Below are 27,599 nucleotides of genomic sequence, written 5' to 3'. Positions count from 1 at the left end.
GAGAAAGGAATTAAACAGTCTGAAAGTTTTAGTACAGTGAAACCACTTCAAGGCGTAAGTGCCTTGGTCCTAATTTTTTTGTTGTTTTGAACATGTTTTCGTATTATTCAGATATGAAGTTAAAATGAAATATTTTGTCACATAATTGAAACACAAAATGACATCCCACAAACTGCAATAAGTACAAAATATTCTGTTTAACAACTTACTTATAAATGGCTTTTAACGTTTAGAAGCCGCAAGACCTATACCACTATTGCATGCAAATTTCTAACTCTTAAACAGGAGTTCGTATAGCTGAATAATCAGGTAAATTCGTGTTGGGTTCGTTAGCTGAACGGTTTAAGGTGCACAAGCTATGTCCGGCCAGCATATCGTGCCTAAGATCGCAGGTTTGCGTCTTGGTCACTGCAGTCAATTGAGCCTGTGGTAAAGGATGGGGAGGCCCCATGTAAAACAATCATTGTAATGGTACGCATGGAGTTTCAGTTGACTGCAGTTGAAATGATTTTGCTCCTTTTTTAAGGGGGAGGGAGATTTTAAATTATTGTAATCAAATGCAATGACCTTAATGTTATATAAAATTAAAGAATATCAACGTATTTTATATATCATATACAATTTATAACATATTATATCATGTCATGATCATAATACTAGCTATACCACTATAATGGTAGCTCGGCTCTTAAAGGTTAAGGAACCCGGAGGTTCATTGCTGCTCTCACATAAGCCCACTATCGGTCCCTATTCTGAGCAAGATTAATTCAGTCTCCACAATCATATTAACCTCCCTCAAATTCATTTTAATATTATCCTCTCGTCAATGTCTCGTCCTCCACAAAGGTCTTTTTCTCTCCGGCCTCCCAGCTAACATTGTATATGCATTTCTGGATTCACCCATACATGCTACATGCTCTGCCCATCTCAAACGTCTGGATTTAATATTCCTAATTATGCCAGGTGAAGAATAAAATGCATGCAGTTGTGCGTTGTGTAACTTTCTCCATTCTCCTGTAAATTCATCCCTCTTTGCTCCAAATATTTTCCTAAGCACCTTATTCTCAAGCACCTTTAACCTCTGTTCCTCTCTCAAAGTGAGAGTCCAAGGTTATTTTGGGGTTTCGTAACAAGCTGTTTTTTATGGTGATGGGTTGTTAGCTGACTCCCAAGCTGGAGGACCACCCTTCATCAGCTGTCTATGACTGCTTATTCAATATATTCACAGCTACCCTCCATATCTGGAGGCCATCTCCTCTATCCGCAACCTGAAGACACGCCATGCAGTGGTGATAGGGACCCACAATACAGGGATTCTGTTTAACAACACTCACATTAAATCAGTTTTCTGTTACTTACTCCATTAGTGAATCATCTTGATAAGGTCACTTTCTGCATAAATGTTTCTGGTACTCACTTATTAAACACTCCACTGTAAGACTGTACTGTGCACATTCGTACATCACTCACTTCCCTACACACCTGCTTCGAAACAATTTTGTGCCTCAAAATTAAGCTTTTGGATATATTCCACCGTATCCTGAAACTTCACATTTTGGAACTACATACAGGTCAGAGCAAATAAGTAAGACCAGAGGGGTCGCCTACTCTGTTTGGCTCGTTATGCCAGGCTAATCTGTTGCATTCTGCTGCTGTTTCTGGTAACATCAATTTTTAGTTTACATACAGGGCAGACGTCTTGCTTTTGTATCTTCTCCTTAATTGGTGGGGACTGCTGGGCGCTTATGTCTGACATAGTTGATCAATATGCTCTTCGTCTGCAGAATGTTAAATCCACTACCATTTGTAAGCTCTTCCTTTCTTACAGCCCTTTGGCTGCGCACAGTTAGTGATTTACAGTATGGCATTGCCTTGGTGTTCTTGTTTTTGATGGAATAAGGTTTCTTAGTCGTATTTAGCACAAACTGTCGCGTATTAACATTCACTAACACTTACTGCACGACCTCCCTGAATATAGCCTATACTCTTGATTTACATAACTGAACCTTCCTAAGTCACAGTTTTTTTATACCCCTCACATAAACTGTACTCACACATTCTGTGACATGATACAAATGTTGGGTGTATTAAAATCATTCAAACAGCATAGCAATAATAAATGATGTCTTTTTACTTCCATGAAACATAATGACTTGAAATATGCTTGATTTTAATTGTTGAATATATCTCTTGTGTTGTGATAACGTTAACTTTATTGTTTGTGTGCATTAAAACAACCAGAAGTGAAATATTCTCAAATTTTTATAGGAGTTCACTTGTTCTGAATCTCTGTTTTGTTTTATATATTCGATTTCTTTTATCAGTGTTCACCATTGCTCTTTGAGATAATTTTACAAGAACAATCTAAGTAGAGAGAGAGTGTTGGCAGTAATATATTTATTCATTTATCTAAGCGATAACAGCTCCCTGTATTAACAGGCTGCCACAAAGACCGAGCATATTGTGCAATAGGCAGTTGAAAGTATAAATAATATACATATGTTGAAGTTTAATGGAGTCACACAACAATGACAAGAAATGACTGTACATTTGGGATACCTAATTGAGTTCAGGCCATTCAAATATCTTGTGTACACTTCCCCCCCTCCCCTCCAAAAAATACTGTTGCCTATAGATTTACAGCTCACCAAATAGTACAGCTGTCAACAGAGTTTTCCTGTTAATTATTATAAGTTAATTCAAGTCTCATATGTCCAGCTTCCTCCAAATACAAACTCAGAAAATTAGTCTATGCCAACTAATACATCTCCTCTGGTTGCATTATTTTTACTATATATATATAAAATAAATCTGTGATGCAACAACCCATGGAGGGCCAAGGCTTATGGTCAATCAGCTGGACTGCTGGCCTCTTGCCCACATGCCACAGTAAAGGTGAATAGTCCAACCGGTACAGGTGTGACGGGAGAATGATGATCCCCCAGCCATTATAGCTGAATTTAACTGCATGAATATAACTAGAACCAAATAATGTATTTGAAATAAGCGTTCTGAAGTAGAGACTTTTTACTCATGTCTTAGCAGCTCAGGTGGTATGGCACATAGTAATTGATAAAACATGTTCATGTAATCAGTTTTGTTAATTCAGATTTCATTTTAAACATTAAGTATTCGATTACTAAGACATGATGAAGTCGTCTCATTGTCATATTGCTACTCTCTTTTTTTGGCTATCAAATTATGATAATAGTGATTTCATTACTTTTCAGTTTAGTACAGTTTTTTTTGTTGTTGCAAAAAATAGTCTGGTAAATAACTGATTTTTCTAATTTAGTGTTTAAGTTATCTCAGATTCATGGATTCAACTCTGATTGAGGGCAGTGTTGATAGGAATACTGTGCTTCATTAGGAAGGAAGTGTCAGGGCATGCAAAAGTACCCTAATCCAAGAAAATGAGTAGCTGCAAGAAGAGCTTGCACAGAGAACGATATTCACTCCTCAGGCTTCTATGAACCACCTAATGCCAATTACAGGGCGCATTTGAAAGCATGGTCTTGAGCTGTTCGTATTGTGCAGAGTGGGTAGAAGCCAACGTGAGCATTAAATATTCTGTGTTTTATATAGTTATGATCGCGTTTTATCCCCAGGAAAGACCCGGTACTCTATTTGATAGATGACTAAGTCAACCTTGTGGCTGTGCTGGAATTCTGTCATATGATTTCATTCTTTTCTTTGGTATAGATTTTGTACTTCAACATGAGGCTCTAATTCTATGTAATTAACGCCAGTTTAGCACTAAAGGAGCCTCTATTGTGACATATAATTAATGTAATTTCTAACTAGAAACCACAGAACAGCAGGAGAGAGAGAGGGAGAGAGAGAGAGAGAATTTTTTTTGTAAGGAACTTTATTAAACATGTTCCATTACAGTTTGTAATACTACACATTCTGATTTACATCAATATTGCATGGCGAGAGAGAGAGAGAGAGAGAGAGAGAGAGGGAGGGTAGGTTTTTTTCAAATACATTGTGTTATTAGTTACTCTGCAACAAGGTTCACGTTACGTTACATGCGCTGTAATAAATCTCACTCGAAATGTCATCAAGCCAAGCCGAGTGCACATGAACGTTGCTGATAGTTTGTGCAGCTCTTCTTTGCATCTACTCTACTCCTCGCCAAGCAAGTTCCTTGCTGCACTAAAGTTGTCCCTGTGGTTTGCATCTTTATTGAGACTGCAGCTGTCTCATGGGGCTGCAAAATAGAACAGAAATAAGCTTTTATGGACTGTAGTGTTTAGAGAAGTTAAAAGCAATCTCCTCTCCCATATTCGTCTTTAGACTTTGGCTCAGTGTTCCAGATTTGTCGGACATAAAGAGTCCAAACAGAGTAGTTGACTACCTGTCTGCTCTGAAGATGGAACCTTATGTAGTTCTGAAATGGAAATGTCAAGTTCCAGGACACAGTGAATACCCAGGTGCCTAATTCTAACCTCTTCTCCCATTGTAAGTGAATTAAATTTGGATTTACACTTAAATTGTAGTATTTATGAAAAGTACAGCATTAATTTTCCATTCAGGAATTTTCAGATTTAAATTTTACCAAGTCCATGCGAAATTGGTTGGTGGCTTATTTTTGTGCTGAGTACTTAACAGTGATTTTGTAATTTGTGGTCTCTTTCTCCAGAATTGTTATCATACAGTACGTAAAGACATTTTGTTTTTAAGTTGAGAACAGAGTAATAGAGATGAAAATGTTGCCTTTATTCATTTTAATTTATGAACGAAAAACTTGTTTTTTTTTTTTTTACATACAGTAAATAGCTTTTTTTTGTACATAAAGTAAATATATTACGTGGGTCAACTGCTTTATTTCTTCATCACATGATAGTCACATTTAAAATTTTTGCCACCTAAAAATCTGTTGCCTTTAGCCAAGATTGAACTCCTATTTGTTTTCTCTATTGCTGCAGCATCAGTAAACAAATGTACGAATTGTAACAAATTGACGTTTATAACATGTTGGCAGCATTGAAGAAGTCCTTTGAGCAGATGTACATCCCACAAGAACGTCAACCATTCATATACATGAGTCTGTAGTTGGACCCTAGGAATGTGGATGTGAATGTCCACCCAGCCAAACATGAAGTGCACTTTCTACACGAAGATTCCGTTATTGATAAAGTGAGAAGTGCAGTGGAGTCCAAGCTGTTGGGCTGTAACACAGCAAGGAAGTTCTATACACAGGTAAGTCATGGAAAGCAGTAAATAGTAGCACAAAGAGAAAATTACGTGCACAGATAAGTGACCTAGAACAGTGGATTGTAATACAGATGAATTCTACACAAAGTTCAGTTATCAGGAGCCGTTGATTGCAGTACAGTACATCAAAGCTTTCCACAGAGATAAGTAGTCAGGAATAGTTGACTGTAACATATTGAGAAAGTTCCGCACATAGGTAAGTGATCAGGAACAGTGAACTGTGGTGTAATCAAGTAAATACTGATTATAAAAACACTCTAAGTCACATTTTGGTTGAAAATAAGTGGAGCATTGTAATGACTACGTCACACATAGATACATCAGTCTGAGCAGAAAAACAACCGAAGTGACAGTTAATACTATGAAGCAAAAGGCATCAATATTCATCTGAAGTGCAGGATTCCAGTTGTTTTTGCAATAAACAGGAAACAGTTGGCACTACTGCAGAACTGCTCTTTATCTGGGTACAGTACTATACACGTGCAGTTGCATGTGTGTTCACTGGTGTTTATAGCAAGAAAAGAACAAAACATTCTTCGGAATATAGAAGAAATGTTGAAAAGGCCAGAATTCATGGTGGAGAACATATGAACCACAGTGGTAAGAATGTTCCTAAAAAGTGAATAGTGAAGACTGCAAATGCCAGAAAGAGGGTTTAATCCGACAAGGTATTTTAAGGGTGGTATTCATAGACATTTCGTAGCACGCGCTACGAGCGTACTAAGCTAGCCCCAGCTATCCACTGGTTACTAGTACAGAATTCAAATCATATCCTATCGCTAACACTGGTTTATGAATATGAAAAAACGTTAATAATCCACTGAAAGCCCACGCTAAAAATGTCTATGAATACTGCCCTAAAAGTCCTTGCACTAAGTGCTAAAGTGGTATTTAAATGTTCTAGTAGAATGGAATTTACATTACTTCACTCCTTTATTTCAGTTTTCGAAATGGTTAAACATAATATAACCATTATGACAGTAAAAAACATACTCTCTGCAATACAATTGAAAAAACCACATAGGCCTATTCATATATCAAATTGATTACGAACTATGCCGGTTTTGTGCAGTCATGCATGATATTTACACGTGTATGTAAAATCACTTGAGAACTAACCTAGAGAGCTGCGTATGGCAAATAGGTCTGAGGGATTAAAAAATTGGTGAATGCCTTTAAATATTGCTAGCAAGGATCAGCAAGACTGGTTCTTACAAGGTATATGTGCCAGTGATATAAAACGACACGGGACGAGAAATGAGAAGAAACCTAATAGAGTGAAATCTTTCAAGTATTACATCAGGTTGGAAGTACAAAAATCGAGGTATGTAGAAAAGCCTTCTTTATTATTTGAAGAGTGGAAATGGCAAAAGTTCTAAGTGCCATTCAGAAAATTTCACAGGAGACAATAAAAACTTCTCAATTTCTGAACTTAATGTTTTGTGTTCAAAATAGACACATATTTGTACAGGATATATGTTAGTATAAGACTTAAACACACTTTCTTGATAATTGGAATGTAGTATAAAATATAAAAAAATGAAACTTATAGAATATTCTAAGTACCTTGTCCATCTCACTCATAGTGTTCCAAATGCCATGTTTTGTAGTAAGGTATTACAACATGTACAGCTGTCAAAAGAAAAAGTGGCCGCTCTCATGAAACAAAGTTCCCTTCGGGTATCTTCGCTACAATTCGGAGACAGGTGATGTTACATGTTGTTGGACCATATTGCCTGATATCTACAGTTATAATTGAAGTATTCTGTGTGTTATTCGATAGTGTAATGGTAGCGTTAAGGCTCTTATTCATGAGGTCCTGCGTTCGACTACAACCTCTTGCTTTTTATGTTCTTTTTTGTTCTCTTTTTGAGAGAGACAAACTATACATAATGGCTCCTTTCTCTTTTACGATTATTTTAGTAATTAACATCAGGTTCATTAATATATTATGCCATGACTTTATCATTATGATATTGTGGCTGCAAATGGAAAGAAAAAAGATTTTATTCTCAATAAAAATATCTTCCGTGGCATAAACAAAACAAATTTACTGCCGTCGGCCTTAAAACATTCAAACAATTAAGCATTCAAAAAACAAAACAAAAAGCCACAATTCAATATTTAGTCTATCTTCCTCTTATCTCGATCATCTTGCAGTCGAGTGAGCATGGAATTGACTAATCTTTGCAAATAGCAACTGTTCTTAGACACGATATTCCAGGCATTCTGAACATACATACATAAGTGTTCTGTCCATGGGCAGGTCTTTCATTACAAACCTAGCAATCTCCAATCTTTCCTATTTTCTGCCTTCCTCTTAGTCTCCGCATATGATCCACATATCCTAATGTCGTCTATTATTCTTTTCAACCAGAGAACCAACCAATTCCTTTTTCTGTTTCTAATCAGTTTCAGCATCATTCTTTCTTCACTCACTTTTTCAAACACAATTTTATTTCTTATTCTGTCTGTCCACTTCACACGCACCGTTCTTCTCCACATCCACATTTCAAATGCTTCAATTCATTTCGTCGTAATGTCCATGTTCCTTCCCCATACAATGCCACACTCCACACAAAGCACTTCACTGGTCTCTTCCTTAGTTCTTTTTCCAGAGGTCCGCAGAAGATCCTTCTTCTTCTATTAAAAGCTTCCTTTGTTCATGTTTGCAGTTTTTCTTGGGAAGGATAGGCCTAAATGCGGTAACATCCCGTTGCTTTCCGCACACCACTATCTCTTTCGCATCTTATTAAATTCCAGGGGTCCCAAGCGTGGAGATGAGGAGAGTGGATTTGACTAATTGGGCCCTACAGACTTCACCGAAAGTCACGGCAAGGGTTAAATATTAATTCTATCAGGATGTTTGACTCGATCAGAGACCGGGAAATCTCAATTAGCCTTTGCCCCCTGCATCCTGGACTAGCTTCTACGAATCATCAGAAAATCTTAGAGTGTGACTGGGCCAATTTTTCCGAAAATGTTTCCACACTTTTGCCCTTGTAGCTCAGCGGACGAACGTCGTAATTTAGATGTCAACGTCTCAGGTTCAATTCCTCGTTACTCCTTTTCATTTTATTGTGGTTCAAGATAGTATAATGTAATAATATAAAAAGAAAAACTAATAGGCCTACTAGTATTATGCAACTGGATTTTTCCAAACTTAATATTAAATTTATGTTATTTATATCGCTAAAGAACGATTACAATATTAATAACTTGAATATTATTTATACAGTATCACTAAAGAACAATAACAGAATATAAATGATAAATATCACTTTGTTTAATTAATATAAGATATTATATAATACGTATTTAATTATCTAAATAAAATAACCTATTTTACAAAGAAAGATGGTTATTTGTGTTATAATAATTACTTACATAAAATACAGATTATTTATATTGCGAAAGAACAATAACAATATAAATAACTTAAATATTATTTTATAATGCTAATGAAAGAAAACAATACAAATGATAACTTGAATATTATTTATATTGTTAAAGAATGATAACAATATAAAAAACGTGAATATTATTCATATCGGAATTTCACAGATTTATTATAGATGTATTTAAGAAATTGTAGAAGAATAGTAATTAGTAACAGTGTCCTATTTATTCTTCTTGGAGCCAAATTTGTAACTTTTAAAAGTGTGGTTACTGTGTTGAAGTGTGTGTGTTGCAACGGATGCTTGATTTGTTATGTATGTGGGTCAGTTATGGGATGCTTGATGTCGTCACAATGTCTAATTATAGTTTGATTGTGTTTGTGTGACTATTGTGTATTAATTTATGATGTATGGTACGGAAAGCTACATATTTGTGTTATAGAAGTATTACGTATGTGTGTTGTTAATGTTTTTGTATGTTTCAAATTGATAACTGATATTTGTTTTGCAATCTCAATGCCTAATTTACGGATTGTTTATGTTTTGTTTACATCGCGTAAGCTAATTTAATTTTCTTTTCCATTTCTCTTTATGCTTATCTTTTTTGTGTATAAAACTATAGCCCTAACATACATATGTAAAATAGGGCTAACCCCCATTGGAGATACAATAATAATAATAATTATTATTATTATTATTCATATCGTTATAAAACGATAACAGAATACAAATGATGACTTGAATTTTATTCATATCTCTAAAGAACGATAACAAAATATAAATAACGTGATATCCATAAAGAACGATAACTGGATATAAATGATAATTTGAATATCATTTACATCGCTAAAGAACGATTAAAAAATAAAATGAAAACTTGAAGAAGGCCCAAACCCATAACCTTTGAATCATTAAACAAGCACTCTACCGCTGGTCTACGAGGCGCAGATATGGAACACTTTCATAGTTCCAGAACTGCTTGTACAAGCACATGCATCGTGTAACATCACCGCGACCCGAAGTGGCCTTTGAAAATATTCGCTGTTCGCGAGTGCGGCTACTTTTTTTTTTTGACAACTGTACATCACAAAGGCGTGATAATATAAGATCTGTAGACTAAAAAAAAAAGTCTTATTATATAGTCGCGATGCTGTTATTCCCGGTGTGACTCCTCCTCTTTGCTTACGTCTTAGGAAGTGAAAGCTCTATAAAGTCTAGGTAGGTAGTATCGTTCGCCATTTTTGTTCTTTCATTGCCGAGCTACCATACGAGGAATCTATTTGCCACACCGTTAAACATTATCATGTCGTAGCTCCTATGATAATAAATCAAACGCACTGTAATTGAGCAAATAATTGAGTGGCATATAATGTCTTTGTGTGCTTTCTGCGAACGCCAACGAAAGAGCCAAAATGGCGGGCGATTATATTAAGTATTTATCGAGCTTTAAGAAATGAATAGCATCTTCATCAGTGAATTACAAGATGCACACGTTTAAATGTAGCTGACCTGCAACGCGATTGGCTGCCGGAAATTAGAGCGACGGGACTATAGTTTCAGGATTACTGTTCCAATACTCAGTTTCTGCAAAGTTCTTCATAAAAAGAACCTTTGCATAGTCTGGTAGAAACGATATCATGTTTTTCAGATCTGCTATTTTAGCAACTGGTAACATAGGTTGTGGGAATACATGCAGAAAAGTGTCTCTTATCTTAGTAGGAAGTTTTCCTGTCCTCATAATGTTCATCACCTTCCACTTTAGGTTTCTGTGAGTTTGCTTGGTAAGAAGCTTTCCTGGTAACTATTTGGTTACATGAATCATATTTAATTTTGAGATCTCACATTTTGAGGTCGTAATGACAGAATCTGCAGCATATTTCAGATCGAAGAAATCATCAGATTCAATCTCCATGACATTGAAGATGTCGAGCAGTTTCCACAACATAATGCAAATCTCTTGGAATGCATGCCTTGCAGACTCTCTTTCTCATCTCAGTAAGACCAAAATCACGGTCGCAGGTCAAGGGCAGGTCTTTCACTGCAAGCCCAGCATTCTCCAGTCTTTCCTATTTTCTGCCTTCCTCTTTGTCTCCATATATGATTCATATATCTTAATGTTGTGTATCATCTGATATCTTCTTCTCAACCAATGACCCAGCCAATTCCTTTTCCTCTCTCTGATCAGTTTCAGCATCATTCTTTTTTCATGCAGTCTTTCCAACACAGCTTCGTTTCTTACTCTGTCCATTTCACATGCTCCATCCTTCTCCATATCCACATTTGAAATGCTTCTATTAGCTTCTCTCCACTTCGTTGTAATGTCCGTGTTTCTGTCATGATGTACCAAAAACATAATAAGGAAAGTCATTACGCGATTTTTGTTTTGACCTGCACAATTATCAGACTAATTGACTAATTTTCTCTTGTTCAAATACCCTCCATTTATTAATTTCAATAAGCATGATGCAACTTCATTAGTCCCACGAGAGGCAATGCTCTCATCCCACATACACATAACACGATCATGAGGATCTGCAACATGTAAGCCTAAATCATAACAATTGAGCTGTCTGCTATAAAACATGTTGCTGTGGGTAAGGTTTGGAACTAGAAACACTTGCTGAAGATCAACTGAAATTACTGTTGTTTCACTGTGTGGAAAACGTGCATCATAACAGTCTCAAGTACTTCCTTACATTTTGTATGGCGTAAGTCTCGATACCTTTTCACATCACGGGACTGAGTCTGTTTTGAAATCGCATTGCTGTGAACATGAAAGAGAATTCGTTGAAATCGCTGTACGTTGAATAAGAAAAAGAGAGAAATCGTTGATATCACTGCGCGGTGATCATAAAGAAAGAGAAATCATTGAAATCACTGTACGTTGAATACGAAACAAAGACAAATCGTTGCAATCGCTGTACCTTGAATACGAAAAATAGAGAAATCGTTGAAATCGCTTTATGTCGAATAAGAAAAAAAGAGAAATCGTCGAAATCGCTCTACGCTAATACGAAAAATAGAGATTTCGTTGAAATATTTGTACACTACATACGAAAAATAGACAAATCGTTGAAATCGCTATACGCTGAATACGAAAAAAGAGAAAAGGTTGAAATCGCTGTACGCTGAATACGAAAAAAATGAAATCTTTGAAATCTCTGCACGCTGAATATGAAAAAAAAAGAGAAATCGTTGAAATCGCTGTACGCCAAAAAAGAAAAAAAGAGAATTCGTTGAAATAGCTGTAAGCTGAATATGAAAGAAAATCGTTGAAATCGCTGTACGCTGAATACGAAAAAAATAAGAAATCGTTGTTATCGCTGTGCGGTGAACATGAAAAAAGAGAAATCTTTGAAATCGCTGTACGTTTTATACGAAAAATAGACAAATCGTTGAAATCGCTGTAAGTTGAATACGAAAAAAAGAGAAATCGTTGAAATCGCTGTACGTTAAATATGAAAAAAGAAAAATCGTTGAAATCGCTGTACGCTGAATAAGAAAAAAAGAGAAAACGTTGAAATCGCTATAAGTTGAATAAGAAAAAAGAGAAATCGTTGAATCGCTATACGTTGATTAAGAAAAAAGAGAAATCGTTGAAATCGCTGTACACTGAATACTAAAAAACAGAAATCGTTGAAATGGCTGTACGTTGTATACGAATAATGAGAAATCGTTGAAATCGCTATATAGCGAATACGAAAAAAAGAGAAATCGTTGAAATCACTCTACGTTGAATGAGAAAAAAAGGGAAATCGTTCAAATCGCATTACATTGAATAGGAAAAAAATAGAAATCGCTGTACCCTGAATACGAAAAAAAGAGAAATTGTTGAAATCTCTGTACGCCGTACACGAAAAAATAGAAACCGTTCAAATCGCTAAACACGAAATAAGGTAAACCGCTGAAATCGCTCTACGTTGAATACGAAAAAAAGAGAAAACTTTGAAATCGCTGTACACTGAATACGAAAAAAAAAGAAATCGCTGTGCGCTGAACCCAAAATAAAGGAAATCGTTGAAATCGCTGTACGTTGAATAAGAAAAAGAGAAGTCGTTGAAATCGCTGTACGTTGAATACGAAAAAAAGAGAAATTGTTGAAATCGCTGTACGTTGAATACGAAAAAAAGAGAAATTGTTGAAATCGCTGTACTCTGAATAAGAAAAAAGGAGAAATCGTTAAAATCACTGTGCGTAGAATACGAAAAAAAGGGAAATCGTTGAAATCGCTAGCGCAAATAGGAAAAAAAGAGAAATCGTTGAAATCGCGCTACGCTAAATACGAAAAAAAGACTAATCTTTGAAATCGCTGTGCGATGAACACTTAAAAAGAGAAATCGTTATAATCGCTGTACGTAGAATATGAAAAAAAGAGAATCCGATGAATTCGCTCTACGATGAATAGGAAAAAGAGAGAAATCGTTGAAATCGTTGTAAGCTGAATACGAAAAAAAAAAACAAATCGTTCAAATCACTGTATGCTGAATACGAAAGAAAATCGTTGAAATAGATATGCGCTGAATACCGAAAAAATATCTTTGAAATCGCTGTACGCAGAATACGAAAAAAGGGAAGTCTTTGAAAACGCTGTTCGTTGAATACGAAAAAAAGAGAAATCGTTGAAATCTCTGTACGCTGAATAAGAAAAAAAGAGAATTCGTTGAAATCGCTGTACGCTGAATACGGAAAAAAAGAAAATTCGTTCAAATCACTTTGCGGTGAACATGAAAAAAGAGAAATCGTTGAAATCGCTGTACGTTGAATACGAAAAAAAGAGAAATCGTTGAAATCTCTTTGCGGTGAACATGAGGAAAGAGAATTCGTTGAAATCGCTGTACGTTGAATAAGAAAAAAAGAGAAATCGTTGATATCACTGTGCGGTGATCATAAAAAAAGAGAAATCGTTGAAATCGCTGTACGTTGAATACGAAACAAAGACAAATCGCAGTACCTTCAATACGAAAAATAGAGAAATCTTTGAAATCACTTTACGCTGAATACGAAAAAAAGAGAAATCGTCGAAATCCTTCTACGCTATTACGAAAAAAGAGAAATCGTTGAAATATTTGTACACTGAATGCGAAAAAAAAAAACAAATTGTTGAAATCGCTGTACGATGAATACGAAAAAAGAGAAAAGGTTGTAATCGCTGTACGCTGAATACGGAAAAAATAAAATCTTTTAAATCTCTGCACGCTGAATATGAAAAAAAGAGAAATCGTTGAAATCGCTGTACGCCAAATAAGAAAAAAAAGAGAAATCGTTGAAATAGGCTGTACGCTGAATATGAAACAAAATCGTTGAAATAGTTGTACGCAGAATACGCAAAAAAATCGTTGAAATCGCTGTACGCTGAATACGAAAAAAAATCGTTGAAAACGCAGTACGCTGAATACGAAAAAAATCGTTGAAATCGTGCTACACTAAATGCGAAAAAAGGCAAATCTTTGAAATCGCTGTGCGATGAACACTTAAAAAGAGAAATCGTTATAATCGCTGTACTTAGAATATGAAAAAAAGATAAATCGATGAAATCGCTGTACGATGAATAGGAAAAAGAGAGAAATCGTTCAAATCGTTGTAAGCTGAATACGAAAAAAAGAGAAATCGTTCATATCGCTGTAGGCTGAATACGAAAGAAAATCGTCGAAATAGATATGCGCTGAATACCGAAAAAAAATCGTTGAAATCGCTGTACGCAGAATACGAAAAAAGAGAAATCTTTGAAAACGCTGTTCGTTGAATACGAAAATAAGAGAAATCGTTGAAATCGGTGTACGCTGAATAAGGAAAAAAAGAGAATTCTTTGAAATCGCTGTACGTTGAATAGGAAAAAAAGAGAAATCGTTGAAATGGCTGTGCGGTGAACATGAAGAAAGAGAATTCGTTGAAATCGCTGTACGTTGAATGAGAGAAAAAGAGAAATCGTTGAAATCGCTGTGCGGTGATCATAAAAAAAGAGAAATCTTTGAAATCGCTGTACGTTGAATAAGAAAAAAAGAGAAATCGTTGCAATCGCTGTACGTTGAATAGGAAAAATAGAGAAATCATTGAAATCGCTTTACGCTGAATACGAAAAAAGAGAAATCGTCGAAATCGCTCTTCGCTAATACGAAAAAAAGGGAAATCGTTGAAATATCTGTACACTGAATACGAAAAAAATACAAATTGTTCAAATCGCTGTACGCTGAATACGAAAAAAAAATAATAAAACTTTGAAACCGCTGTACGCTGAATACGAAAAAAATGAAATCTTTGAAATCTCTGCACGCTGAATATGAAAAAATGAGAAATCGTTGAAATCGCTGTACGCCAAATAAGAGAAAAAGAGAAATCGTTGAAATAGCTGTACGCTGAATATGAAAGAAAATCGTTGAAATAGCTGTACGCAGAATACGGAAAAAAATCGTTGAAATCGCAGTACGCTGAATACGAAAAAAATCGTTGAAATTGCTATACGCTGAATAGGAGAAAAATTCATTGAAATAGATGTACGATGAATACGGAAAAAACGTTGAAATATTTGTACGCTGAACACGAAAAAAATCGCTGAAGTCGCTGTACACTGAATACGAAAAAAAGAGAAATCGTTGAAATTGCTGTACGCTCAATACGAAAAAAAAAAAATAGAAATATTTGAAGACTCTATACGTTGAATACGGAAAAAAAAAAATTATCCTTGAAATCGCTCTACTCTGAATACAAAAATGTATGGTTGAAATAGCTGTACGTTGAATACGAAAGAAAGAGGATTCGTTGAAATCGCTGTACGCTGAATACGAAAAAAGAGAATTCATTGAAATCGCTGCACGCTGAATAGGAAAAAAATAGTTGAAATAACTGTACGTTGAATACAATAAACAAGAGAAATCGTTGAAATAACTGTACGTTGAATACGAAAAAAAGAGAAATCGCTGTTCACTGAATAAGAAAAAAATAGTTGAAATAGTGGTACGCTGAATACGAAAAAAAATAGAAATCGTTGCAATAGCCATACGCTGAATACAGAAACAAAAAAAAAAAAAACACCGTAGAAATCTCAGAGATATCGCTGTACACTGAATACGAAAAGAAATAGTGGAATTAGCGGTACGCAGAATACGAAAAGAAGAGATATCGTTGAAATAGCTGTACGCTGAATACGAAAAAAAAGATACCGTTGAAATCGCTGTACGCTGAATACAAAAAAAGTACCACCCCTAAACGCTGAATGCAATTCGTAAATTGAGCTGGACGTCCTTTTATGTTATTTACCTTGGGTATGCGGACGAAAAACTGATTTCAGAGGATACTAACGAAATATGAAGAATTATATTAATTGTGTCTCATAATAGTCTGAGTCCACATCTGTGGAGTAACGGTCAGCGACGCGCTGGCCGCGAAACCATGTGGCCCGGGTTCGATTCCCGGTCGGGGCAATTTACTTGGTTGAGGTTTTTTCCGGGGTTTTCCCTCAACACAATATGAGGAAATGCTGGGTAACTTTCGGTGCTGGACCCCTGACCAGAGACCTGCAAGAGAGCGATGCTTAACGATATCTGAGATCGGTTTTACCGAATGCACTTCGTGTGTAATCGCTCGAGCTCGGGTTTGGCCTGCGCTCGCTCGAGCTCGCCCGGGGGATCGCTCCCCTGTCGGAACGAGCGCTCGCTTCAACCACTGTACGCGAAGCAGTATGCTACAGTACTACGTAGTGCAGTATTGGTAAAAATCGAATGAATTCGTATGATTATCAAAACCATTCGAAATAATTGAAATATTCACAATATCACTTGATTATTCATTGATTTTGCTTACCACCACAACAAGCCGTATGAAGTTACACAAAATATGTACTCGCATAACAGAATATGTTCCATTTTAAGATAATGATAAGAGCTTCGAGTTCAGAATCATATGACGCAAAAATAGAATGATAAGCTTCGAATGTTCTGTGTGGTTGTAGCGTACTGACTCTTCTAACAGCCCCAGTATCTGACCCTGATCTTTATTAAATTAAACACCTGACCTACATGGCGATAAGAAAAAAGAGCGCTGCTCTCAGGCTATAGGCCTACGTATAGAATGACTAATCAACATACTGCAATGTTATTGAACAATTCATTCATGCATTCGAATGATTTAATCCTACAATGGAATAATCGTAGAAATCATTCGATTGTTTTCAACAATTATATATTTTAGTGGAAATTTAATTAATTACACATTTTTCTTTGTTTAGATTGAAACAGCCTGAAATGATTTTCTGTATAAATATATTTCATTCCTACTCAGTTTAACAATTAACTTCAAAAACAAACTGAGACACAAATTTAATCGTGATAATATTGTAAATGCAAATGAAATGTTTGGTTATATTACTATAAAATGTATATAAAACCGAGAAATTACATTTAATAAGTGATAACTAAAAATGTCTATCGAAGTATGAAATGCAAATAATAAATTAGTAGCGATATATTTTGTTTCATCTCGGACGTAATATGAACTTTACTCATTAACTTGGGAATATTTTTATTTTAGTAGGTTATTTTACGACGCTTTGTCAACATCTGAGGTTATTTAGCGTCTGAATGAAATGAAGGTGATAATGCCGGTGAAATGAGTCTGGGGTCCAGCACCGAAAGTTACCCAGCATTTGCTCGTATTGGGTTGAGGGAAAACCCCGGAAAAAACGTTAACCAGGTAACTTGCCCCGACCGGGATTCGAACCCGGGCCACCTGGTTTCACGCTGACCGTTACTCCACAGGTGTGGACAATCCTATGTACTTTAAGGTATTCTTATCGCTTACTTCTCCGAATTTAGTCCAAGCAGAGCTAGTAGGTAACTGCTTTCCCTTTTCTTCCACTACTCTGACTCTGCTGATTTAACTTTATTTTCGGCATATACTTTTGACATCGTGTCTTGTAATCTTTTACCATCAACAGAGACGGTGTCCGAGCCTCTGCTTGAGATCGACGTCGATACTATTGAATCATCTTCAACATTCGTTTTGATGAAACGTACTATCAGACAGGCCTACAATTCACCTACTGCTACAGGAAGAGCACTCATGAACACCGAGCGCTCGTCCTCAGACCCGATCGCTCGGTGTGTTGCCTTACTTCGTGATTTATCGGAACTATTCGTATATGATCGCTATTCATTGAGTCAGTGCCTTCCTGGACTGATAACGATATCCCGCGCTCGCTCTCTTGCAGGTCTCTGCCCCTGACTCATTTCACCGGCATTATCACCTTCATCTCATTCAGACGCTAAATAACCTAAGAAGTTGATAAAGCGTCGTAAAATAACCTACTAAAAAATAATAGTCTGATCAGTGTAATATCTAACTAATCAGCGATGTATGCAATGGAAGGGGAAATGAACTTGCCATTCTACCCCATTATCTCTTGGCTTAATTGCCTCATGAGTAATGAATTATGAGGTTCAGGTCTGTTTTAGGACTGTTGGCTAAACAACAATTTGAAATGACGCTTAATAAAGGCTGACAAAAATAAACTGTGATTGATGATGGGCTATGACGACGAGGAGGATGATTATGACGAGTTAAGATTGATGATGTATTATGACGGTTAATGGAGGATTACAGACGAATTATATGATACGATGATCCAGTACGACGAATAATGGAGCATGACTGATGAATGGTGATTGACGACCAATATTGACGAGTTACGAGGACGAAGAATTGTGGTGGATAACTTACGATGAATTGTGGCAGACAACCTATGATAATGAATAATGTTGGATGACGAACTATGGTGACGTATAATGTCTGATGACGATGACCTACCATGACGAGTAATAGAGGATGACTACAATGAATAAAATAAAATAATTATAATTATAATGGGTGACGGATAATTACGAATTACGAGTAATAGGGAAGAAGTCTGAATAATTTTAGAGGACAGCGAATACTTCTGACGGACTGTGAAGAATATTAGGATTTACAGTAATGCAGGGTAGGCTACCTACAGAATTAATACCTTCTTCAACCAACATTCCCTGACAATTTTCATCGCATTCCCAGGCCGTTCTCAAAAAAAATATTATTATTATTAATTATTATTATTATTATTATTATTATTATTATTATTATTATTATTATTATTATTAAATCTAACAGGCAATATTATTTAAACTGTACAGTATTATTACTCCTATTTCGGCCTCCTCCTCCCCTCTAGCCGACCTTACCTCGCCTATTGTTCTTTCCTTTTTTTTAATTTTCAAAATATATATAATTACAATAAAATATATCCTAAAGTAGAGAAGAGTAATAATACTGTACATATTACAAAGTGTAATATGTCTAACTAAATAGAGTACAAGTTGATTTAATATAAATGCATGCAAAAGATTTAGTCAACAGAGTTACACAGTCCTCTAGGAGAGCAAATCCTTTTTCTTAAACCATTAGTTGCATTTATAATAACAATAAACATTTAATAGGGAAAAAGAGCATTCTGCGGAACTCTAGAAAAACTACTAATGGAGAGACTAGTGAATTGCTTTGTGTGGAGTGTGACAATGTATAAGGAGGAAACATAGACATTGCGACGAAGTGAAGAGAAGAGACCAGAGTCATTTGAAATGTAGATATGGAGAAGAACGGATGGTGGGAAACAGACAGACAGAATAAGAAATGATGCTGTGTTGGAAAGACAGGGTGAAGAAAGTGTGATGCTGAAAATGATCAGGATGATAAAAAGGAATTGCCTGGGTCAAGGGCTAAGAAGAAACTGTCAACAGAAGGATGCACTGGTAGGAATGGTGACCGAACGAAATAAAATATTTGAAATTGCACAACGATGATAGGGAAAAAATTGTAGGATTGTCTGTACGGTGAATACGAAAAAAACCGTTGAAATCACTGTACGCTGAATAAAAAAAAAACGTTGAAATCGCTGTACGCTGAATGAGAAAAAAATTGTTGAAATAGCTGTACGCTGAATACGAAAAAGAGAAAAACCGTTGAAATCGCTGTAAGCTGAATACCAACAAGAGAGAAATCGTTGAAATCGCTGTACGTTGAATACGTAAAAAAGAGAAATCGTTAAAATCGCTGTACGCTGAATACGAAAAAAAAGTGAAATCGTAAAAATCCCTGTAGGACCAAAACGAAAAAAAAAACCGTTGAAATCGCTGTACGCTGAAAACGAAAGAAAACCGTTGAAATAGCTGTACGCTGAATACGAAAAGAATATCGTTGAAATCGCTGTAAGCTGAATACGGAAAAAAGAGAAATCGTTTTAATCGCTGTAGTATGAATACGAAAAAAAGAGAAATTGTTGAAATGGCTATACGCTAAACATGAAAGAAAATCGTTGAAATAGCTGTACGCTGACTACGAAAAAAAATCTTTGAAATCGCTGTACGCTGAATACGAAAATAACGTTGAAATCGCTGTACGCTCAATACGAAAAAAAGAGAAATCGTTAAACTCGCTGTACGTTGAATATGAAAAAAGAGAAATCGTTGAAATCGCTATACGCTGAATACGAAAACAAAGAGGAATCGTTGAAATCTCTGTACGCTGAATACGAAAAAGAAGAGAAACCTTTTAAGTCCTGTGCGCTGAACACGAAAAAAGAGAAGTCGTTGAAATCGCTGTACGTTGAATACGGAAAAAGGAGAAATTGTTGAAATCGCTGAACGCTGAATACGAAAAAAAGAGAAATCGTTGAAATCGCTGTTCGCTGAATACGAAAAAAAAGAGAAATCTTCGTAATCGCTGAGATCTTAACACGTAAAAAGAGAAATCGTTAAAATCGCTGTACGTAGAATATGAAAAAAATAGACATCGATGAAATCGCTGTACGTTGAATAGGAAAAAGAGAGAAATCGTTGAAATCGTTGTACGCTGAATACGAAAAATAAAGCAATCGTTGAAATCGCTGTACGCTGAATACAAAAAAAATAGAAATCGTTGAATTCGCTGTGCGCTGAACACGAAAAAAAAGAAATCGCTGAAATCGCCGAAGGTTGAATACGAAAAAAAGAGAAATCTTTGAAATCGCTGTACGCTGAATACGAAAAAAAGAGAATTCGTTGAAATCGCTGTACGCTGAATACGGAAAAAGGAGAATTCGTTCAAATCGCTGTCCGTTGAACATGAAAAAAGAGAAATCGTTGAAATCGCTGTACGTTGATTAAGAAAAAAAAAGGATCGTTGAAATCGCTGTGCGGTGAACATGTAAGAGAATTCGATGAAATCGCCGTACGTTGCATACGAAAAAACGAGAAATCGTTCAAATCGCTGTGCGGTGATCATAAAAAAGGGAAATCGTTGAAATCGCTGTGCGGTGAACATGAAAAAAGAGAAATCGTTGAAATCGCTCTACGTCGAATACGAAAAAAAGAGAAATCGTTGCAATCGCTGCACGTTGAATACGAAAAATAGAGAAATCGTTGAAATCGCTGTACACTGAATACGAAAAAAAGACAAATAGTTGAAATCGCTGTACCCTGAATGCGAAAAAAGAGATCGTTGAAATCGCTGTACGCTGAATACGAAAAAAATGAAATCTTTGAAATCTCTGTACGCTGAATATGAAAAAAAGAGAAATCGTTGAAATCGCTGTACGCTAAATAAGAAAAAAAGACAAATCGTTGAAATAGGTGTACGCTGAATATGAAAGACAATCGTTGAAATTGCTGTATGCTAAATACGAAAAAAATTGTTGAAATCGCTGTACGCTGAATACGAAAAAAATCGTTGAAATCGCAGTACGCTGAATACTAAAAAATCGTTGAAATCGCTGTGCGCTGAATAGGAGAAAAATTAATAGAAATAGCTGTACGATGAATACGAAAAAAAACATTGAAATAGTTGTACGCTGAATACGAAAAAAAAATCGTGGAAATCGCTGTACGCTGAATACAAAAAAAGAGAAATCGTTGAAATTGCTGTACGCTGAATACGAAAAATAATAGAAAGAGTTGAACACGCTTTACGTTGAATGCGGAAAAAAGTAATCCTTGAAATTGCTGTACCCTGAATACAAAAAATATGGTTGAAATAGCTGTACGTTGAATACGAAAGAAAGAGGAATCGTTGAAATCCCTGTATGCTGAATACGAAAAAAGAGAATTCATTGAAATCGCTGCACGCTGAATAGGAAAAAAAGGTTGAAATTGCTGTACGTTGAATACGAAAAACATGAGAAATCGTTGAAATAGCTGTACGTTGAGTACGAAAAAAAGAGAAATCGCTGTACAATGAATACGAAAAAAAATAGTTGAAATAGCGGTAGGCTGAATACGAAAAAAAGAGAAATCTTTGAAATAGCTGTTCGCTGAATACCAAAACAAAAAAAAACACCGTAGAAATCGCTGTACGCTGAATACGAGAAGGAAGATACCATTGAAATCGCTGTACGCTGAATACGAAAAAAGGAGAATTCATTGAAATCGCTGCACGCTGAATAGGAAAAAAATGGTTGAAATAGAGTACGTTGAATAGGAAAAAAAGAGAAATCGTTGAAGGAGCTATACGTTGAATAAGAAAAAAAGAGAAATCGTTGTTGAAATCGCTCTACGCTGAATACGAAAAAAGAGAAATCGTTGACATCGCTGTACGCAGAATACGGAAAAAAGAGAAATCGCTGTACGCTGTATACGAAAAAAATCGTTGAAATGTGTTACGCTGAATATGAAAAAAAGTCGTTGAAATCACTGTATGCTGAATACGAAAAAAAGAGAAATCGTTGAAATCGCTGTAGGCTGAATACGAAAAAAAGAGAAATCGTTTTAATCGCTGTGCTTTGAATACGAAAAAAAGAAATGGTTGAAATGGCTATCCACTGAATATGAAAGAAAATCGTTGAAATATCTGTAGGCTGAATACGAAAGAAATCATTGAAATCGCTGTACACTGAAAAAAAACCGTTAAATTCGCTGTACGCCGAAAACAAAAAAAAGAGAAATCATTGAAATCGTTGTACGTTGAATACGAAAAAGAGAGAAATCGTTGAAATCGCTATACGCTGTATACGAAAAAAAATAGACATCGTTGAAATCGCTGAATTGAAAGAGGACGATTTAAGTGATAGGTATGGACATTTAAGCAGAATGGATGAGACATGTACTCCTAAGATGTTATATGAATGGAAGTTGGAGGGAAGAAGAAGACAACGATCACAGACTTACTGGAAACAGAATATGCAGCAACCTATGAGGAATATTGAGATCACAGAGGATGATGCTATAGATAGAGATCGATGGCGGCAGTTAATAAATGGAAAAAAAGAGTGAAGCTTGTGTGGCTGTAATGTCATACAGTTCTGGCAGGAGAAGAACCTCTGTAGTGAGGAATATTCTCAATGCTTGCTCTCTCGCTCGTTCGTTGGTTCCTTGGTTCGTTTGTTCGTCTGTTTTATTTACTTATTTCTTTACTTATTTACTTACTTATTTATGTATTTATTTATTTATTTATATTTATGTGCTGGTCAACACCCGTTAGCCAATTAAAATACAGTATATAGGTAATAATAATAATAATAATAATAATAATAATAATAATAATAATAATAGACTAATATTGAAATTTTCAAAAAACGAGAGGTTTTCAAACCAGAACACTCAAACTACAACTGTGGAACATACGAGAATATTTTCGAAGATCATAAAATTCAGTACTTATATCGAGAAATAATGCAGTTAAATTTACAAACAACCGCATCACCAAAGGGATGCCATTAAATGTTGCTGCACAAACAGTATAGGCTTTCCAATTCTGTTAGGCCAGTGGTCGTCAGCACTCGCTGAAATGGGTAGAGTGAATTGCACGCTAGGGCAGTGTCTGTCCGTGGGTAAGTGACGCTAGCCCGAGAGTGCAGTGTTAGGCTATGTACTAGGGTTATAGGTTGACGCGTTAAAGTAATTTAATCAAGTAATTGTCTTGGAAGAGGGCAATTCAATGCAGATATTGCAAATCTCATATTATGTGGGGTTGGAGCAGTGCCAATCCGATATTGTAAGAAAGTAATGCAATCTGACATAACTGGGTTACAAAATCATATTAACAATGTGTGAAAGAACAACCTTCCTCATTCGTTTCCTTTATATCGTCGGTTTAGAAGCAAAACACATTAAGTCAAAAATATAACTTCTGAGAAAAAGACGTATATAATGTGCACAATGCAGTCTATGTGTATAAACTTAGAATTGAACAATCATATACACATAAAGAGAACAACTTACTAAAAATAATACTTTGAGGATTCAGTTTTTCCAAGAACATACAAATGCCGTTTCTCAAAATTAATTAAGCATTGCGTGAAGATTATTTTCATCAATGGAGCAAATTGAAAAGTAAAGGTTTGGGAGTTGTTTTCTATTCTCACTGGAAGAAAGGTAATTCGTGGATCTCAACCAAAAAGGGACTTTCGAGCAGTCAGTGGACGCAAGCCATTAAGATGAACTGTAATACAATAACTGTACCTACTCTCCCTGGTAGAACTCTTGACTCAACCCATTGCAGAAGATGCGACGAGCAAGAAACGCTTCCTCACGTCTTGGGTTTCTGCCATCATGGAGAATTGCTCCGAATCAACAGACATAATACGGTTCGTTCTCTCATCGCAGCTTCAATCCGTCAGAATGCTTCCTATGAGGTTTATGAGGAGGTTGGTTGCGTTTCTTCTGATGGCTCTACTAGACGGGCTGATATCATCATAATTGATCGGCAGAAGGATAAGGGTGTCATTCTGGATCCCACAATCCGTTTTGAGATGCATGAGCAACAGCCACTAGAGGTGTGTCGTGAAAAACAAGTCATATATGAGCCTTGTCAGCATTTTGGAGCACAATACCACATCACACATTGGACAGTTTTTGGGCTCATGTTCGGTGCCCGTGGCACGATCCCACGTGAAACTTTAAATCAACTTAAACAATATAAAATTTCTGAAGCAACGATTGATGCCATAGGATCTCACGTGTTAAAATCATCCTTAGCTATAATTAGTAATCGTTTGTACCCAACAACATTTTTATTGTAAATGATTTCCTACGTTTTCTTATCTTAATGTTTTTTCTTTTTCTTTCCAAGTGTCACAAAATTGTTTTGTTTACTTATTATTCTTTATGAATTGATTAGTAGGCCAATCTATCGAACCCTTATTTAGGGCGGCTTTTGTTCCTACAAATTATCTATCTTTTTACTTAAATTGTTTTGCTTGTAAACCGACATTATCAAAGAATTATCCTAAATTACCCTATATTAAAAGAAATACATGAATATTAAAACAAGATAAATATTTCATCTTAGTTTCACACTTATCGGTATTTGCATGATGTCAAATTACAAAATACTTTCAATGAATTGAGGCAACATAGCCTTATTGATCCTAAATCTTTAGGTTTAAACCCTGATATAAGTGTTTTAGATTATTGGAAAATGTTTTTTGTTCTCTGAAAAATGCTGCAGACCATCTGAAGACTATTTTCTGTCTGCCATCGTCAGGTGAAGAATACAATGCGTGCAGTTCTGTGTTGTGTAACTTTCTCCATTTTCCTATAACTTCATTCCTTTTTTGCCCCAAATATTTTCCTAAGAACCTTGTTCTCAAACATCCTTAATCTCTATTCCTCTCTCAAAGTGAGAGTCCAAGTTTCACAACCATACAGAACAACCGGCAATATAACTTTTATAAATTCTAACTTTCTGATTTTTTGACAGCAGACTAGATGACAAAAGCTTTTCAACCGAATAATAACAGGCATTTCCCATATTTATTCAGAGTTTTAATTTCCTACCGAGTATCATTTATATTTGTTAATGTTGCTCCAAGATATTTGAATTTTTCCACCTCCAATTTTTATATATCCATTTCGTACATAATCATATACTTTTTTTTTCTGGAGTTACTTCCAAACCTATCTCTTTACTTTCTCAAGTAAAATTTCCGTGTTTTCCCTAATAGTTTCTGGATTTTATCCTAACATATTCACGTCATCCGCATAGACAAGAAACTGATGTATCCCGTTCAATTCCAAACCCTCTCTGTTATCCTGAGCTTTTCTAATGGCATATTCTAGAGCGAAGTTAAAAAGTAAAGGTGACAGTGCTTTAGCCCGCAGTGAATTGGAAAAGCATTGGACAGAAGCTGGCCTATACGGACTCTGCCGTAAGTTTCACTGAGGCACATTTTAATTAATCGAACTAGTTTCTTGGGAATACCAAATTCAATAAGAATATCATATAAAACTTCTCTCTTAACCGAGTCATATTTAATATTAATTTAATATTATTAAAATAAATGAAAATTAATGTCTATGGGCCATATTCATAGACATTCTTAGCGCGGACTTCCGGTGTATGATCAGCGAACTAACGTTTTTCGTATTCATAAACCAGTGTTAGCGATATGATATGATATGATATGAATCCTGTACAAGTAACCAGTCGACAGCCGGGGCTAGTTTAGCACGTTCGTAGCGCGGGCTAGCGAAATTTCTATGCATAGCAACCTTAGTAACTAATGAATAAAACTTGATGAAATTTGGTACTGTTATTTAAATGTATAGACACAACAAACCCGCCGAATTTGAAATAAATTAATCAAAAACATTAAAACCATCAAAACTCAGTCCCAGTGTCCCTCAAACCTCCGTATTACTGCAGAACCTCTGAACAAAAACTCCAGTTTTATTTTGACTGCATGAAATCATGTAAAATAGCGCAAGATTTTAATGTTGAGGCTGATAAATAGAAAACAGATTTTTGAATAGATATGTGTCATCCTAATATCGCATTGGCGCACAATTACACAAATAATCGATTCGTGGTGCAAGCAGCAGCAGTGCCGTGATAACTCGAGACTGCAGCACTGCAGCGGAATAAAGCCAGTCCTGTGCAGTCGTCGACCCTTCGCCACGTTGCGAAGTTGTAAGAAATGTCGACACAAATGTATTTTCCACCCGAGAGTGCACGTCATTGCACTACATCAATGTAAAACAGCATTACACGGGTTTAAATGTAAACTAGTGGCTTGTGCAGCAAATGCTGCTGCAAACTAAGTTCGTGAGACGTTCAAATAAAATTTTTTCAGATTTATTTTCAGTGAAGAATACTTGACATTTTGAAAGTTATTTGCTTCCATAATAGTGAAACATTCTCCCTCTGAATGTTTCTTTTTATACCAAATACTTTTTCTTGGACTTATCCGTCTCCAGTTCTTGAGTAACAATGTCAGGACGATCAGCGAGTTTTTCATGTGGGAGTAATGAAGTAGCTGTTTCAGGTCATTGCGGATTGTAGGTGAAACTTAAGAAAATGTAAGGTTTGTCATGCTTTGAACAAAAGACTTAGCATCTTGGTATAGCTGCTGCATGTTTCGTGAACTACCCTGAAATGTAGAGGGCAGAATCACTTTTTCCCACTAAGAGATCTTGCTGAGGTGATCAAGAGAATATAAAATCTTGTAGGCCTCTTATTTTACCAGTAAGTAATACCTTTTGGTCTTTTCTTAGGAATTGTAATTTTTGCGCTTCCTCCAGACAATACTGATCTACCAAATACTGCTGGATTAATTTGTGTAACAATGAATGTTATCCCGTATATTTTCTGTAATATAGGCTGTTGTGAGGAATCTATTGCTGAGATGCGGAAAATGAGGCGAATGATATGTCAGAGTTGTAGAATCTTATATTCGCCCTAAATAAAATTGTCCATCGTAAATCGTTAGCAGTGTCAGTGTTTCAGTCGTTGCTGGTTGCGGGATATAAACTTACTCATCACGGTAGCAAGAAGTGAAATGGCATTCTATTTTCCCTACAACAAAATATGCTTGGCAGCGATCACAAATCTAATCTATTAAACCAAAGAAATATTAAATTATTTTTATGCAGTTTAAAGATGCAGCTAAAATAGGAAGCATGACTCAGTTACTACCAAGGAAAATTAGAGAATCAGAATCATAATTATACATATCTATACCACACAGCCATTGAATACTGTATATGAAAA

The 27,599-nt window shown here is 35.8% G+C and overlaps 1 long non-coding RNA gene across 6 annotated transcripts in view; it reads left to right on the top strand.

Annotated features, from left to right (window-relative positions):
- Positions 1-27,599, top strand: part of LOC138693798 (uncharacterized) — a 123,418-nt gene that overhangs the window by 10,453 nt on the left and 85,366 nt on the right. For all 6 annotated transcript variants that reach the window (XR_011330465.1, XR_011330462.1, XR_011330466.1 and 3 more), the window contains exon 3: positions 4,988-5,205. This is a non-coding gene — a long non-coding RNA (uncharacterized lncRNA). The remainder of the gene's footprint in view (positions 1-4,987; positions 5,206-27,599) is intronic.

Source organism: Periplaneta americana, unplaced genomic scaffold (genome assembly GCF_040183065.1).
Source record: "Periplaneta americana isolate PAMFEO1 unplaced genomic scaffold, P.americana_PAMFEO1_priV1 scaffold_21, whole genome shotgun sequence".
NCBI classification, from domain to species: Eukaryota; Metazoa; Arthropoda; class Insecta; order Blattodea; family Blattidae; genus Periplaneta; species Periplaneta americana.
This window is presented reverse-complemented; position numbering and strand designations above follow the sequence as displayed.